This window comes from Rhinichthys klamathensis, unplaced genomic scaffold (genome assembly GCF_029890125.1).
Source record: "Rhinichthys klamathensis goyatoka isolate OS25496 unplaced genomic scaffold, OSU_Roscu_1.1 h1tg000165l_1, whole genome shotgun sequence".
NCBI lineage: Eukaryota > Metazoa > Chordata > Actinopteri > Cypriniformes > Leuciscidae > Rhinichthys > Rhinichthys klamathensis.
The window spans coordinates 175,216-192,843 of NW_026606697.1; positions in this window are offsets into that span (position 1 = coordinate 175,216).

The window sequence follows — 17,628 nt, forward strand, 5'->3', positions numbered from 1 at the left end:
AACCATGCCACGCTCAAAATTGCTTAAATCACCTTTCTTTCCCATTCTGACATTCAGTTTGGAGTTCAGGAGATTTTCTTGACCAGGACCACACACCTAAATACATTGAAGCAACTGCCATGTGATTGGTTGATTAGATAATTGCATTAATGAGAAATTGAACATGTGTTCCTAATAATCCATTAGGTGAGTGTATATATTTTTGTAAACTGTGATAAAAAAAATTCAAAGGTTCCAAAAAGTTCAAAGGTAGATTAAAAATGTATTTACTGTTATTTTGATTACAATCCAAAATTCTTCCTTGCTGTTTAAAAGTATTTATTTATTTAACACATTTTTTTTAAAATTATTGACCTCAAGCTTTTGAACAGTAGTGCAAGCAGTCATGAAGGAAAAATAACAACAGCCAACTGGCTTGAAATGACATGAGGATGAGTAAATAATAAGTAAATTACTATCCATTAAAGTTCCTAAGAAAACCATCTGTTCTTCAAGGAACCCAGAAGGACTTTGCTTTTCCGTTGTTGATAGATGACACCTAGAACAAATACAATGATCTAAAGCCTTTAACGTTACACCAGGAGCGTTTTAACCCCCGAGGAACAACATAAACAACTCAAGAACATCGCCGTAGCTCAATTCCCAGACATTTCAAGTAGGGATAAAAATGATAGCTTGAAAGCACTATAGGTCAACGTTGGAGCATCTGCCAGATATATAAGCATAAATCTATAGAGCAAACAAAAAGAAATATAGAAGAGGAAATCACTATATTTGGCAGTCAATCTACTGCATGTTCATAAATGTCTTGCACACACTCAGAAGTCACCACGACTGGGGTTGAAAGTGTGTCGCGTGTGGTTCTGCCGGGCATCAGAGGCCTCTGTTCAAACGCTGAAGGGACGGCTGACACAACAAGCAGCTTTAAATGAGGCTGGGCAGGCAGCCAAAGCCATAATGGCACTGCCAGAGAAAACACATGACTGCTAAAGGAAACGGCTTATTTTTATGACAAATCGAGTCTGCTGGTAATGTGGCTTCACAGCTCCTGGAGAGATCCAGTGATCTCATGAGCCGCTCGCTGCCCTGGGCCATTAAAACAGCATCTCCACACACACAGGAAAAAAGTCCTCCCTTCCGCACAACATGTCATGCGTTCACTCGCTCGCTCGGGTTTACAGTGCGTTTCAGCAGAATAGAGAAATATTATTTGTCTGTTTTGCTTTTGTTTTATTAGCTGTATTTAGTATAAATGTATGTGCTGAAGTGTAAGAATATGTATCTTGGTTTCTACTAAAATGTGAACTGTTTTCAACATTGATACGAAATGTTTCTTGAGCAGCAAATCGGCATATTAGAATGATTTCTGAAGGATCATGTGACACTGAAGACTGGAGTAATGATGCTGAAAATCCAGCTTTGCATCAATTATTAGTAGTTGTATTTAGTATAAAAGTGTCTGATGTTAAGATTCACATTGTATTTGTACCAGTATGGGTGAACTACCCTTTAAATGTGTTTAAATGTCAACATTTATGTTTGTGTGCCCAGGAACTCTTAAAGGAAGTTGCTCATTTTTTTCTCTCAGCTTGAGCTTTATTATATGTCAAAATGACATCATCATTGACCTTGTTTACTTCCCTGATGCATGTTCCTGGTTTTATTAGGCATGGCAGATCAGTTTGCATTATTCCATTTTTTTTAAAGTGCTTATATTAATATGTAACAAAATGTACAAGTGCTTCAGCTCTTCAGCCACCAGCCTCTATTCTAGAACATTACGCCCACTTCTCACAATCAATTAAATTCATGATGGATAAAATCTAGTCCTGCCCTACATTTTTCCATCTTGAATATCCCATTTCACTGAGAAATACAGCAATTACAGAAATAAAATGGCACAAAAAAAGCATCTCAAGTATTTTACAAAGGGTATGTAGCCTAGACAACAAACAAAAATACACTACCATTCAAATTCAATCATTAAAAAAAGAAATGACGTATTAAATTGATTAAAACTGACAGTAAAGACATTCATCTTGTTAAACTAACAATCTATTAATACTCTAACGAGAGTTAGTTGACATGCACTGTACAACGTTGACAGTGGACTATCGAAATAAACACATATTAGAATGATTTCTAAAGGATCATGTGACACTGAAGACTATAGAGTAATGAATACTAGAATAAATTACATTTTAAAATATATTCGAATAGAAAATTTTACAGTTTTTACTGCATTTTTTATCAAATAGATGCAGCCTTGGTGAACAAGAGACTTGCACATTACATCAAAAATCTTTTAAATGGTTGTGTGTGCACAAGTATGATATACTTTTATGACAATTACGGTGCTATTTTTGTAGTTTTTTGAAGTTTTTTTTTGAGTTTTCATGATACTGATACTTCAGCTTTACCATTAAAATGAATGTTAAAAAATTGAGTATTTTTTTTGAATGTATCATCCCTTTTAAAGTTTTTATTCTGGATACACAACACAAAATGACTCTCAGTAGATTTAACTGTCAAATACTCGTGGACAAAGTCCAGCAGCGAGTCCATTAGCCCTGGCACACTTCAGCTGCCATTTAGCCTCTGACTTCCAAGCACCTACAGCACATAACGTGGCCTTTAAGCAGGCACTGCCAACGGGGGCCGCCAGCCTGGCACAGAACCACGGGGAAACACCACCTCCACACAACCACTGAGACGTCCAACAGCCTGTTAACATCCCCAGATCTCTGCCTCACAGCGGGACCCGCGCTCAACTCACTAAATGCTCTTTAAGAGCGGAGAGGAAAAAAAAGAGAAGGAAAATGCAGGGAAGAAAAGACGAGGGGATTGTTGCGCAGGAGCTCTGGGAAACGCATTAGCTGCCGATTGTCTCAGCATACTCCTGGCTGTTTCTGATGAATCACTAGAGAGAGTCTAGAACAATCCAGACGCAGGAGAGAAATACAAGCCTGGCTCGTTGAGGTGAGGGTCGCGGCTGCGTTCCCGCAGGGCTTCAAGAGCGTAGCTACTAAAGAAAAAGGAGGGAAAAGGCTTTTGTGAAGTGGAGAGAAAAGCAGCATCTGCTGCAACGGTGAGCCGAGCGCCAAGTCAGCGTGACCACAGACGATGAAGACCCCCCTCTTCTTTCATCCGCTCGTTGGGCCTTCTACTTTTTTGGGGGGAACTGGCGAGATCGATGAGGTAATGCCTCGCAAAAGCCTCTGAAAACAAAGGCAATTAATTTCTGCTCAAAGACAAAGGACAGCAAATAATACGCGCCTCAAATAAAGATTACCAGAGGGGCAGACGAGTCTTATTTACATGCACTGTTTCCGAGCAATGAGGGTTTTTTTGTGCCTCTTTGTTACAGTTTTTCTCAAATGCTAAAACACATTTCACAAACGTTTCCTCCATGTTCCCCAATGTCTAAACACAACACCCTTTTCTAAAGCTACATAAACACAACCACACCTTCTCACTTCAAAACTCAAACTTTCACACCAAAAGAGCAGCTCGAAGCTTTCAAAAATGTAAACACTATACACATCATTACACACTACAGCAAAACAATTGAAAACACAATGCTCAATTTGTGAGAAGGTTCTTTGTTTCATAACTGCCAATGCATATTTTTAGAAACTTTACAGTAATGGATCTTCTTAGATCTCTGCAGAGGATTAGGCATTTAGATTTGTGAGTTTCATATGAAGAGTATAAATTCTGCATGTACACTACTGTAACACAACTCAATGCAAAAACAGAATCTATTGCACACAACAGTACTCTTGAAAACATGATCAGGGTGTGAAGTTTTTTATTTACTTTATTCACACCACACACACACCACAATCACTGTGCGGCATCGGGCCACATCACAGGCTATATTGTCTCTTGCCAGGCACCGTGGGAAAAACGCCCTGGAATGGCGAATCCATCCTTCGAAGGCCTCCACTGGGATGTCAACACAGGCCAGCTCCATTGCCCTTAGGAGGTTCTCTCTAGTGTATGGTTGTCTGTCATAAACCTTCCATCTCCACGATGAGAAGAACTCCTCTATAGGGTTCAGGAAAGGGGAGTAGGGTGGCAGACAGACGTTTAAAAAGTGGTTACTGTTGGTGGTGAACCACTCTCTGATTTGGTTTGTTCTGTGAAAGCGTACATTGTCCCAAATGATCACATAAATGCTCCTCTAGGAAGGTGAGGAGACGTTGGGTGTTGTAAGACCCAAGGACAGCATGCCGGTGGACAAGCCCCTCCAAACCCATGGCCGCACAAAGAGTAATATTACCCCCCCCCGTTGGCCAGGAACCTCAGTGATGGCTCTTTGGCCAATGATGTTACGGCCTCTTTGCCTTCGTTTCTGCAGGTTGAAGCCAGCCTAATCCAGGAAGAGGTACTCATGAGGTCTAGCCATCGCGTCCAACTGTAATATCCTCTGTGAAAATGTGAAAGTGCACAGGTGTTCAGAACAACAGTCAATCAGGTAGCACAGTATTGTCCAGAAGTACTGTAGGCCACTGAGCAACACAGTATGTCCACTAACTGTACTGTGAACATGGATGTATACTTACTTGCACATACTTGTAACGTAGGTCTTTGTGTCGCGCAGAGTTGCGCTCAAAGGGAACCCTATAGACCTGTTTCATCCGCATCTTTTGGCGCCGGAGAACTCGGTCTATTGTGGCCAAGCTGACATCATCAATGCTCTCAAAGTTGACATTATCGGCAATGACTTTGTCTCTGATCTCCCGGAGTCTAATGAGGTTGTTCTCACGAACCATATCCACAATGAGGGTTTCTTGTGCCACTGTAAATATGGCAACCCTCCCACCTCTATGTGGCATTCTTTCAACTCTAAAGAAAGAAACATGTGTTGACAATACCTGTTGTGTTGTCTGAATGCCCTGATAATGGTGGCCACGGTGAACCTACTCAGGTTTGGACGGACTCTTAGTCCTGCTTCAGCCATTGTCATGCCATGGACAATGACATGGTCAATGACTGTTGCTCGCATCTCGTCCGTAATGATGGTGCGAGGTTGTCTTGCTCTCCCTCCTGGACCTTCTCCTCTTCCTCGTTGGCCTGCTCCTCTTCTTCCATGGCCAGCTCTTCTCCCTCCTCTGACTCGAATTCCTCTTCCCCTGACTCTGCCTTCATCCATTGTGTTTGTTTGTAATCTTCAGCAAACTGTGCACTCTGAACTTGCTTTTATACATGTGGTCACAGCATTAGCAACAAGTGTCTTCAATTTTGAGTCGTTGTGTGTAATGAATGACGCCAGGTGTGTTCATTGTGTTCAAATATTGCTGACTGTGGCAAGCATTTTGCATCACATGAGCTTTCATTTGAGAATATGAGCAGAGTTCTTTTGCAACTTGTGTTTTAGCAAGGAAAAATGTGTTAAGATTTATGAGAACGGAGGATTGTGTTTTGTGAATTGTGTCTTCATGTGAAATGTGTTTATGATATTGGAAAATGATGGCTAGATTTAGTAAATGTGTTTAGACAACTGGTCATTTGATTTAGAGGATTGGCTTTTGTGTTTTAGCATTTGAGAAAAACTGTAATATACAAACACACACAGTATTGTCATGTCTGGGGAAGCAGAAAAACGTGGAGTCAGCAATAACTCTTCTTTTCAATATACAATGCCTAAAAATGACAACAGAGAAACATAAAGACAGGGATTAGTAAATGCATTTTAAAATGGAATATATTTTAAAATGTAATTTATTCCTGTGATGCAAAGCTGAATTTTCAGCATCATTACTCCAGTCTTCAGTGTCACATGATCCTTCGGAAATCATTCTAATATGCTGATTAGCTGCTCAAGAAACATTTCTGATTGTTATCAATGTTGAAAATAGTAAAACAAATTTTGGAAACCATTTTTTTCCCCAATATTTTATCTGAATGCCAATTGCAAATATGATTATGTGCATATTGAAATGAAATTTCAGAGTTCTTAAAAGAGAGAAGCATTCTTTCTGCTTTCTGTCCCTCCATTGACAGCTACACAACTCCAACTACCACTTTGACGCTTTAAAAAGTTGATAAAGAGATTGTAAAACTAATCCATATTAATTGAGCGGTTTAGTCCAAATTTTCTGAAGAGACACGATCGCTTTATATGATGAACAGATTGAATTTAGGCTTTTATTCACATATAAACATTCATCAACTCACACATGTTATGGTAAACAGAAGCTCAAGCATGTGTTACACAACATTTTATCAATTATCATCAACTATTTCATCAACTTTGTAAATATATAACAGTTATTATATGACTTGGAATAGCACTTTTATAGTGCTTTTTATGATTTTTGCAGCTTGACAATGAAAATGAACTTGTGCAAAATATCTTCTTTTATGTTCCACAGAACAAATAAAGTAAAACAGGTTTGAAACGACATGAGCGTGAGAAAATGACGACAGAATGTTCATTTTTGGGTTAACTATCCCTTTAATATGTGATTTCGACATAGGATCCCTGAATGTGTTTTCACTCTGGTCCAACATTATGTAAGTCTATTACTTTAACAGTTACCAGGATTTTATGAGATGATATTGAGATAGCAGCTTGACATATTCATATATACAAACACACACGCAACCAAAACCCACCTGGCTCTCCTTACGGTAGGCATGCAACTCAATCATTTTACCCATGAGCCTTTGCATCAGACACCACTCTGTAGCCTTATCCATAATTTATCCCGCAACTCCCTCTGGCCTGTCTAACATTTCTACGGTGCCATGAGGTGGATTTTAAGGCGTATGTGTATTTTCTTTTATTGAATAACAAACGGGTGCCATTCAACATAAAATATAGAAATATGACCTCTGGAAATATACATCCAAGCAGGCTGTTTCCTGAATGATTTCGTGTGAGGGTGTGTGTTCTGCTTTTTATACAGAGTATTAGTGAAATTCTTTGTCACGGTGCTACATCAGAGCAAAAAAGGGAAAAACCTCAGGGATTCTGTGGAAAATGTGCAATATTTCAAAATTACATCTGTCAAGCATGGCAGAAAAAAAATAGCAGGTGATTTGAGGCAACATGAGTGACAGTGACTGCTGGTGATGCAACAAAGAGGAGCAGAGTTTAAAGGGATAGCTCACCCAAAAATGAAAATTCTGTCATTAATTACTCTCCATCATATCGTTCAAAACCCACAAGACTTCATCTTCGGAACACAAAAAATATTTTATATGATGGATAGATTAAATTTAGATTCACACATAAAAGTTTATTCACATAAAATTCATCAACTCACACATCAGTTGTGGTAAACAGAAGCTCAAGCATGTTCGCTTGACGTGTGAGAACCAATGAGGTTCATTCTCGTGTTACACAGCACGTTTGAGCTTCAGCAAGAACCAATGAGGTTCATTCTCTTGTTACATAGCACGTTTGAGCTTCAGCAAGAACCAATGAGGTTCATTCTCGTGTTACACAGCACGTTTGAGCTTCAGCAAGAACCAATGAGGTTCATTCTCGTGTTAAGCAGCACGTTTGAGCTTCGGCAAGAACCAATGAGGTTCATTCTCGTGTTACACAGCACGTTTGAGCTTTAGCAAGAACCAATGAGGTTCATTCTCGTGTTACACAGCACGTTTGAGCTTCTACAAGAACCAATGAGGTTCATTCTCGTGTTACACAGCACGTTTGAGCTTTAGCAAGAACCAATGAGGTTCATTCTCGTGTTACACAGCACGTTTGAGCTTTAGCAAGAACCAATGAGGTTCATTCTCGTGTTACGGAGCACGTTTTAAGCTTCACAAGAACCAATGAGGTTCATTCTCGTGTTACGCAGCACGTTTGAGCTTCAGCAAGAACCAATGAGGTTCATTCTCGTGTTACGCAGCACGTTTGAGATTCGGCAAGAACCAATGAGGTTCATTCTCGTGTTACGCAGCACGTTTGAGATTCGGCAAGAACCAATGAGGTTCATTCTCGTGTTACGCAGCACGTTTGAGCTTCGGCAAGAACCAATGAGGTTCATTCTCGTGTTACGCAGCACGTTTGAGATTCGGCAAGAACCAATGAGGTTCATTCTCGTGTTACGCAGCACGTTTGAGCTTCTGCAAGAACCAATGAGGTTCATTCTCGTGTTACGCAGCACGTTTGAGCTTCAGCAAGAACCAATGAGGTTCATTCTCTTGTTACACAGCACGTTTGAGCTTCAGCAAGAACCAATGAGGTTCATTCTCGTGTTAAGCAGCACGTTTGAGCTTCGGCAAGAACCAATGAGGTTCATTCTCGTGTTACGCAGCACGTTTGAGCTTCTGCAAGAACCAATGAGGTTCATTCTCGTGTTACGCAGCACGTTTGAGCTTCAGCAAGAACCAATGAGGTTCATTCTCGTGTTACGCAGCACGTTTGAGCTTCAGCAAGAACCAATGAGGTTCATTCTCGTGTTAAGCAGCACGTTTGAGCTTCGGCAAGAACCAATGAGGTTCATTCTCGTGTTACGGAGCACGTTTGAGATTCGGCAAGAACCAATGAGGTTCATTCTCATGTTACGCAGCACGTTTGAGCTTCGGCAAGAACCAATGAGGTTCATTCTCGTGTTACGGAGCACGTTTGAGATTCGGCAAGAACCAATGAGGTTCATTCTCTTGTTACACAGCACGTTTGAGCTTCAGCAAGAACCAATGAGGTTCATTCTCGTGTTACGGAGCACGTTTGAGATTCGGCAAGAACCAATGAGGTTCATTCTCGTGTTACGCAGCACGTTTGAGCTTCGGCAAGAACCAATGAGGTTCATTCTCGTGTTACGCAGCACGTTTGAGCTTCAGCAAGAACCAATGAGGTTCATTCTCGTGTTACGGAGCACGTTTGAGATTCGGCAAGAACCAATGAGGTTCATTCTCGTGTTACGCAGCACGTTTGAGCTTCGGCAAGAACCAATGAGGTTCATTCTCGTGTTACGGAGCACGTTTGAGATTCGGCAAGAACCAATGAGGTTCATTCTCGTTTGTTCTCACGCATCAAGCAGGTCCGGTTGAGTTTATGTTTATGTTCGCTGATCAATGTTTAAATGTGAATAAAAGCCTAAATTAAATCTGTTCATCATATAAAGGAATCGAGTTTCTTCAGAAAAGTTAAGTGGACTCACTCTTAGCTTTGAGTGATTTATAAAACTGGTCCCACTTTATATTAAGTGGCTTTAAGTACAATGTATTTACATTGAAAAATAAGTACAATGTACTTATTGTGTTTATGTTGTATTGTAAAAAAAAATGCTGCTGCTATTGAGGTGTGATACGGGTAAGGTTAGGGGCAGGCGTGGTGGTATGGGTCGGTTTAAGGGTGGGTTAAAGGTGCTCTAAGCGATGTCACGCGTTTTTTAGGCCAAAACATTTTTTGTCACATACAGCAAACATCTCCTCACTAACCGCTGGCTGCCTGTCCCCTGAACACACTGTAAAGAAACGCGATCTCTGTAGACACCCCAGGCTCCACAAACAGCAACAAAAACAAACTGGGCTAACCCGCTCCACGAAACATGACAAACAGTTCCAGCCAATCATCGACAAGAAGGACTTGGGGGCGGGGTTTGGGGGGTTAGTGCGAGGATGAGGAGGAGGGAGGGTCTAGCTCATAGACATAATAAATTGTTCAAAATCACAAAACTTGCTGAAAATGTTTTTAGATGACATCACAAATCCTTTTTACTTTTTAAACACCAGCGTTTCACAATCCAATAATTTTGCGGCAGATAAATCAAGTTCCGGCCTATATTTTTACTAGGCTAATTGTCTTTAAAGGCGTTGTGTGTAATTTCTACACTATAAACCAGAATTTCAGAGCCTTACTGGTGCCAGACATATAACAATATTGGCTGGAACAATGGAGAATGGGGCGATTGTATGAAACCTGATCATAAGCATGCATTATTTTTTAGCTGCAAATATTACAGACAGGGGTCTTAAAGTCAGGTAAACTTGAACTGTTCTCAACCTCTGGCCATCAAGAGAACTCTTTCTTTCTTTTAAGACACCTGGTTAGCTCATCAATCAAGATAACAGGCAATTATCAGTCACTCTGAGCAAACCCACTCTTCAGCAAGGGAGTTTAACTGCTTTTGTGCGTCTTCTCAAATTGCACGCTTACTTTAGTCGGGGGAATCCTCCTTCTGTGTGTTTTTCCATCAAGTCTCCAAGTATTATTTGTTCCTCCGTACTTATGTCCGGTTAGCAGAGAAATAATCACACTTCAGCATTCTTCCTGTTCTCCTAAGGACCTCCTTAAGATTGTCTAAAGACAGGCTCAACAAGTTCGACCAACCCAAAAAGAAAACGTGCAAACCAGATCACACAGAAAAAAACAACTTTTTTTTCTTAAATATTTGCCTACAGCAAACACTGAACCAGACAATTTAAATGTTGAGCAAGCAATCTCATTGGCTGCAGGCAGAGCTTATCCCTGCGGTAATGATGTGATTACTTGCAGATTGCATGTAAAGGATATTTTAACTTTCAGTAATGTACTTTTGTCATTTTTATTAGTTTGTCTTTAAAAAAACAAACATTCATAGCCTACTATTTTTTTTATTTTATTTCAGTTTGTAATTTTGTTACTTAAACTTATTTCAGTCAATTTTTCGATATACCCGAAAAACAAAATCAGGCCAAAACGAAATTCGTTTTGTTCATTTGCCAAAGCGAACTTTCCAGAAACTGTATTGGTCCATGGCGATTATGTAATAGGTAGGTGTGGTCTGAGGCTCCGCCTTCGTTGACATGGAAAATATATCCGTGTAGTGACTTTGACATATATAATTCACTTTTGTTCTTGGCATTGTTCCTCACTGTTGTTCAGGGATCGTGGTCCCTTTAAATGTTCTGTATGCGTGATGACGTGAGACGCTAGTCAGCGCCATTTTGGAGTTGAGTGTTTCTGTTTTCAATAATAATAAATGACACACGCATTCGTGTGCTCAATGTGTCACCCTCAAACTCCCCGAATTCTGGGAATCGTCGGCATCGGCTTGGTTTGCCCAGACTGAAGCGCAGTTTGCGTTACGAGAGATCACCGCGGATACAATAAAGTATTACTACGTTGTGCCGGCTCTCGGTAATGCAACGGCATCGAGAGTGGTGAGCCTTCTTACAAACCCTCCGGAAACTGAAAAGTATGCAGCACTCAAAGCCCACCTGTTAAAAACGTTCGGACTGACGGACGCTGAGAGAGCCGGTAGGCTTTTCTCCCTTCAAGGATTGGGTGACAGCAAACCGTCCGAGCTCATGGATCATATGCTGGATCTTTTGGGTGAGCACAGACCCGATTTTCTTTTTATACAGCTTTTCCTGCGTCAGCTGCCTTCACAAGTGAGAGCTGCATTAGCCAACACCACAATCACTGACTGTCGGAGACTGGCCGAGGAGGCTGATAAATTTTTCCTGGCGAGTCAAGGCATTGCGCGGCCGCGCTTTTTCCCGCGCACATCGCTTCGGTGACACGGAACGACTCCACCTTTATCGCGGCTACCACTTCTCGGCGGCAGCAGTCTTCTGGCCCCCAACAACCTTCAGGCTTGTGTTTTTACCATGCGAAGTTTGGAACTGAGGCTAACAAATGTCGCCTACCATGCAGTTTCGGCGGGTCGGGAAACAGGGGCCGGCGCTCAGTAGTGGCCATGAGTGTCGGCTGCGTAGGCAGGCTGCTTTTCATCCACGACAGCATCTCTGGACGGCGTTTTCTGTGCGACACAGGAGCACAGAGAAGCGTCCTGCCTGCATCCCGTTTGGACATGGTGACTGACAGCCACGGCCCCCCTATGGAAGCTGCAAATGGAAGCCCCATCCGCACTTATGGACAAAGGTACGTCGAATTGTGTTTCGGAGGACAGCGCTTCGGCTGGAACTTTGTTACAGCAAAGTTGGCCGTTCCCCTCCTCGGTGCTGATTTTTCGTGTGCACATGGACTGTTGGTAGATGTAAAGAACCGCCGCCTGATTGACGCCGTCACGTTTTGCTCTTATACATGCACGCTCAGCGGGCCCGACTCCATACGACTGACTAGCATGCTTTCAGTTTCTGATGATTTCCACCGTCTGCTTGCCAGGTTCCCAGCTCTCACTCAGCCCACTTTCTCTGCATCTGCCGTGAAGCATGGTGTGGAGCATCATCTCGCCACTACTGGTCCGCCCGTGTATGCCCGTGCTCGGCGCCTCGACCCGACCAAGCTTGCCGTTGCAAAGGCTGAGTTGCGAACATGGAGCGCCTGGGAATAGTCCGCAGATCCGACAGCCCATGGGCATCGCCTCTTCATATCGTCCCCAAACCTGGTGGCGGCTGGCGTCCGTGTGGCGACTACCGGCGGCTTTATGAGGCAACGGCACCTGACCGATACCCAGTCCCGAACATACAGGATTTTTCAGCACACCTGTCTGGCAAAGTGATTTTTTCGAAGGTGGACCTTGTTAGAGGTTATCATCAGGTTCCGGTACATCCACTGGACATTCCCAAAACGGCAGTGATCACACCGTTTGGTTTGTTTGAGTTCCTGCGCATGCCGTTCGGCCTTAAAAACGCCGCCCAATCTTTTCAACGACTCATGGACTCTGTGTTGCGGGACCTGCCTTTCCTTTTTGTGTATTTGGATGACATCCTAGTAGCGAGCACGTCCAAGTATCAGCACCTCGCGCACCTCCAAACCCTTTTTGAGCGGCTTAGCCAGCATGGACTGATTGTCAACCCCGCCAAATGCCAGTTCGGCTTGACCACCATCGACTTCCTAGGACACAGAGTCACTAAGGGCGGGGCAGTCCCCCTCCCGTCAAAGGTGGAGGCGGTCGCACAGTTCCTGCACCCTCTCACTGTCAAATCCCTGCAGGAGTTCCTCGGCATGGTAAATTTTTACCACCGTTTCATCCCTCGAGCCGCTCAGCTCATGCAGCCTTTGCATGAGGCCTTGAAGGGTAAACCCAAGCACGCTGTATCCTGGAATGAGAGTAGAGACAGGGCTTTTGCTGCCACTAAGACAGCCCTAGCAAACGCCGCCATGTTGGCACATCCTTCTCCAACAGCCCCCATCTCCATCTCCTCGGATGCCTCGGACTATGCTGTTGGTGCTGTATATGAGCAGTGGCTTTCTTTAGCCGTCAGCTGCGCCCCTGTGAGCGGAAGTACAGCACATTCGACCGGGAGTTGCTGGGTCTCTACCTCGCTATCCGACATTTCACCGCTTTTGTGGACCACAAGCCGTTGACTTTTGCCATGGTCAAGGTGGCTGAACCGTGGTCCGCCCGCCAGCAACGTCATCTGTCCTACATTTCTGAGTTCACCACGGACTTGCAGCACGTCGCCGGTAAGACCAACCGAGTGGCGGACTGCCTATCACGGGCTGTGGCTGGGGCAGTCCACCTGGGTTTGGATTACGACCGCATGGCAGCGACTCAGGCCACAGACCCAGATGTGCAACTCCTTAGGACCTCGGCTACAGGGTTGCAGCTCGAGGACGTGGTTTTTGGCGATGCCGGCACCAAGCTCCTGTGTGACATCTCCACAGGTAGTCCTCGGCCGGTCGTTCCCTCGGGATGGAGGCGACAAGTTTTTGATGCCGTCCATGGTCTCTCCCACCCGGGTACGAAAGCGTCACAGAGACTGGTGGCAGGGAAGTTTGTTTGGCACGGCCTCAAGAAGGACGTTAGGGATTGGTCTAACACCTGTGTTGAATGTCAACGGGCCAAAGTCCATCGCAACACTAAGCCCCGTTAGGGTCTTTCTCGGTTCCGGAAAGAAGTTTTGACCATGTAAACGTGGACCTGGTTGGTTCTCTGCCCTCCTCTCACGGTTTCACATATTTGTTCACCATGGTTGACAGGACCACCCGCTGGCCCGAGGCTGTGCTGTGCCTTTGACGTCAGTGACGTCTTCCGAAATGACACGGGCATTTATTGGCACCTGGGTTGCACGTTTCGGCACTCCTTCTGACATTTCCTCTGACCGAGGCGCACAGTTTACTTCTGAGCTGTGGGCCGCTGTCGCACAGAGGCTCGGAGTGAAACTCCACCGTACGACCGCATATCACCCGCAAGCTAACGGACTCTGTGAACGTTTTCATAGGTCAATGAAGGCTGCCCTGCGCGCTGGCCTCAAAGACAGCAACTGGGTCGACAAGCTCCCGTGGGTGATGCTGGGCATCAGGACCGCGCCAAAGGAGGACCTTCAGTCCTCATCCGCGGAGTTGGTTTATGGACAGCCACTGCGGGTACCAGGGGATTTTGTCCCTAGCACCACGGTTCCCTGGTCTGCTACTTTTCAGTGGTCCACTCTACTGGACAATGTGAGGCTTTTCGCACCTGTCCCTACTTCCCATCACGGCCTTCCTCAGTCACACATACCCGCTGGACTTCAGACGGCTGACTACGTTTTCATTCGCCACGATGCCCACAGGGGACCTCTACGTCCGCCCTACGAGGGCCCATTTCGGGTTCTGGAGAAGGGGGACAAACATTTTGTGGTGGACAGGGGCGGGAAACCGGAGCGACTCTCCATTGACCGCCTCAAACCAGCTCACTTGGACGTGGCCAGGCCCATAGACCTGGCCCAGGTCCCACGGCGCGGACGGCCTCCTGCTCTGCCCCCACCCCTTACTCCCCTCACTACCCTCCCTCCCAAGCCTCCCACACTCCATGTCCCACACCCGTGCCAGGGCGGGTTGCTGGCTGCAGTGCGGTCTCCTCCTCCTTCCGTGCAGCGCAGCCGTTGTGGCAGGTTGATACGCCCACCTCCCCGTTGACTGTTTGGTTCTCCTGATATGGTGAATACTGGGGGGACGTGTGTAGTGACTTTGACATACATAATTCACCTTTGTTCTTGGCATTGTTCCTCACTGTTGTTCAGGGATCGTGGTCCCTTTAAATGTTATGTATGCGTGATGACTTGAGACGCTAGTCAGCGCCATTTTGGAGTTGCAGACTGACAGTGATGGGAATAACGGCGTTATAAATAACGCCGTTACTAACGGCATTACTTTTTCCAGTAACGAGTGATCTAATTGATTACTCTTCTCATCTTAATAACGCCGTTACCGTTACTGCCAAAAAATGCGGCGCGTTACTATAACTGATGAAGCTGTTTTTTTTCATCAGACCAACTAGATCTCCGAGCGAGAGGCAAATACTTTTTTATTGTTCTTCCTTGGTTAGTGGGCAGAGGGAGCACGAGACAAGCGCATACATGCTGACGATTGGCTGAGGTAGAGTAAAATGTCATTGTAAGCCAATCAGAGGTAGAGTTGGGCGGGTGTTCTAAAGCACGCATAGTAGTGATGGGCATTCGGCTCTTTTGACTCAGCTCACTGAAAAGAGCCGGCTCTTTTGGCTCACAAACGGCTCTTTAAATTACTTTGACTATAATATTTCAATTTTTATTACATAATTATTTAATTTCTATAGGCTAAATTTGTAAGAGTCGGCTCTTCAGATATGCGAGCCAGCTACCGACGTTCACCTAAAAGAGTCGGCTCATTCGCGAATCGCGAACGAGTCGATCCATCATCACTAACGCTCATTCGCGAACGACCCATCATTAACAGCTAACGCTCATGAATTGCGAACGACCCATCATAACGCATAGTCGGACAGGACAGGACACACAACGAACAACACAAGCCAGTCAGTCAACGAGAGACAGGTATGCCGACGAGCCCAAATAATCCAAAAGTAGCCTTCTCTAAATGGTATATTGCTTATGTTAAGTTTTCATTTCCGTCCGTCATGTCCATGCACAATATGTTGCGATCATCCATCCACTAAAGAACAATCCAGATACAATTTCTCAGTGTTATTTATTTGTTAGTTTTCATCTCAATGCGCTGGCATAACATCAGTGCACGAGGGAGCAGCAGCACGACATTCATCTCAAGGAAGGAACACAAGCTGAGTCAAAATAAAAGTCCCCATTTGTTCACACATGCGCACAATGAACTCTTGCACATTTTTAGTATACAACCGTCAATAGCATAAAGTAAAAACAAAATAACAGTAAGAAACATAAAATAATATAGTTAATGAGAACATATAACTCCACAGCTTAACAAGCTTAATTTAATTTTGCCCAGTTGTGGCCTGTTGAGGGGCAATAAATATCAAAAGTTCCAAAACATCTATTGTGTTATTTGCATTGATCCACTATATAAACATAATATCTACATACTGGCATTTGATTGGAGGCTAGTCTCACTTTGTCCACCGGCAACATTTTTTTTTAGATGTGTGTACAATGTTTCATGTTTCTGTTAATAATGTATTGTATTAAGTGTCCATTTCATTATAAAATTCAGATTTATCATAAATAATTGAACATGCACATGTGTTAAAATCCGTTAAATAGGGGTAGAGGTGGGGTCACATTTGAGCATTTAAAATTTAATTTTACTTGAAAGTAACGCAATAGTTACTTTCTTAAGTAACTAGTTACTTTTAAAATTTGTAACTGAGTTACTAATTTAGTTACTTTTTGGAAGAAGTAACTAGTAACTGTAACTAATTACTTTTTAAAAGTAACTTGCCCAACACTGCAGACTGATCTCATGAAATGGCGTATGTATGACACGCCAATTCGTATTTCCATTTTTGGCGTGCTATCAACACGCATAATCGCTTTTCAGCGTGTTTATCAACGCCTTTGACTTAACGTTATATTACTGTATTATGTACATATAAATATATGACCTACCCCAACCCCGTCCCTAAACCTACCCGTCACTGGGGTTAATACCATTTATGAGTCTTCTCCTACCATCCTAGGAAAAGAAATATCGCTCCACAGATGTAGAATATAGATTTTGCTTCGTTTCGCTCGGACATTCAACGGCGTACACATACACGCGGAATCACTCGGACGTTTAATGGCGTAGACATACACGCAAAAGATTTCGGCGTGGACATACACGCGGATAGCTCAAAATGCGTATAGATAACACGCCACTTGAATTGAAAGTGGCGTGTATGTTTACGCAAAGTCATGATGTCATGTTGGGAGTTGAGTGTTTTTGTTTTCAATAATAATAAACGACACACGCATTTGTGTGCTCAATGTGAGAAGTTGTCTCTTGCGATTTACTACAATTTCCACATCCGGTTAATGTATTCTCTTCAGTACCTCAAGGTCTGAGTAAAAACATGAACACACTCTGCCACTTTATAGAAGAAAATTAAGTTGCAATTCTAATTGAAAGTGACACTGACAGTTTTTTCATGTTCAATATTGTAAAGCTGCTTTCTTTTAAACAAATTATTGTATTAATTGGTATATAAATAAACGTGATGTGACTTTAATGAAGTGCAGAATTGTTGAAACTATTTAATAGTTTTACTCAATGATAACACTTTGTCATCTAATTAAAAAAAAGAAAAAACCTTAGATTGGTCAAATTTGAGAGCTTAAAGACTGATTAACCCTTGGCTAACTGCAAGTCAGACTAGTTCTTAAGACACATAATGACTGCAACTGGCCCCAGATTATTGAATTATATCAACATATGAGTGATCAAAATTTTAAATTATATAACACCTAAGATCAAAACAAATGCCTCAAAACAGTAAAAGTATTATAAAACAGCATGACGTCATCATACCAACCAGAATGACTACTTTTACACAACAATGGAAA